Source organism: Vicugna pacos, chromosome 5 (genome assembly GCF_048564905.1).
Source record: "Vicugna pacos chromosome 5, VicPac4, whole genome shotgun sequence".
Lineage (NCBI taxonomy): Eukaryota > Metazoa > Chordata > Mammalia > Artiodactyla > Camelidae > Vicugna > Vicugna pacos.
Window position 1 is genome coordinate 85,677,352 of NC_132991.1, and position 1,089 is coordinate 85,678,440.

The 1,089-nt window shown below is 33.8% G+C and overlaps 1 non-coding gene across 1 annotated transcript; it reads right to left on the reverse strand.

Annotated features, from left to right (window-relative positions):
• Nucleotides 1-485: 485 nt before the first annotated feature.
• On the reverse strand, nucleotides 486-590 carry LOC116280740 (U6 spliceosomal RNA). Its single transcript, XR_004190224.1, has one exon. It is a non-coding gene; the product is annotated as a U6 spliceosomal RNA (small nuclear RNA).
• Nucleotides 591-1,089: the final 499 nt, after the last annotated feature.

A 1,089-nucleotide genomic window follows, 5' to 3' on the forward strand; every position in this document is an offset into this window, starting at 1 on the left:
TTGCTAATATGGGAATTCTTTCAGAATACGTGAAATTTAGTTACGATGGTGCTATAAGGGAAGGCTTTTTATTTCAAAGAATGCACCTAGGTCTAGACTCCAGAATACAAATTATGAGATATTTCATTGTCTATTAATATGTGTATCAGAGACACAGCTTTTTTTTTTAATTCTTTATTTTATGTACACAGCTGGTTTACAATGTTGTATTAGTTTCTGGTGTACAGCAAAATGATTCAGTTATACATACATATATATACATTATTTTTCATATTCTTTGACATTATGGTTTATTACAGGATATTGAATATAGTTCCCTGTGCTATACAGTAGGACCCTGGGTTTTTTTTCATTGAAGTATAGTCAGTTTACAATGTTGTGTCAATTTCTGGTGTACAACATAATGTTTCAGTCATACATATTCATGTATTTGTTTTCATATTCTTTTCCATTATAGGTTGCTATAAGATACTGAATACAGTTCCAAAAATATGGAATGCTTCATGAATTTGTGTGTCATCCTTGCGTAGGGGGCCATGCTAATCTCTGCATCGTTCCAATTTTAGCATACGGGCTGCTACAGCGAGCACTGTTTATCTATTTCAAATACCGTAGTTTATATCAGCTAATCCTAAACTCCTATTTTATCCCTCGCCCACCACTTTTTCCCTTTGGTAACCATAAGTTTGTTTTCTATGTCTGTGTCTGTTTCCATTTCATAAGTAAGTTCACTGTGTTGCATTTTAGATTCCACCTATAAGTGATGTCATATGGTATTTGTCTTTCTCTGTCTGACTAACTTCACTTAATAAGATCATTTCTCGGTCCATCCATTTGCTGTAAATATCATTATTTTATTCTTTTTATGGTTGATTAGTGTCCCATCGTATACATCTATACTGCATCTTCTTTAGCCATTCATCTGTTGATGGACATTCCGGTTGCTTCCATGTCTTGGCAATTGTAAATAGTGCGGCTGTAGACATTGGGGTGCATGTATCTTTTCCATTTAGGGTTTTCAACTATTCTGGATTTGTGCCTAGGAATGGGATTGCTGAATCATATGGTAACTCTATTTTTAATTTTTAA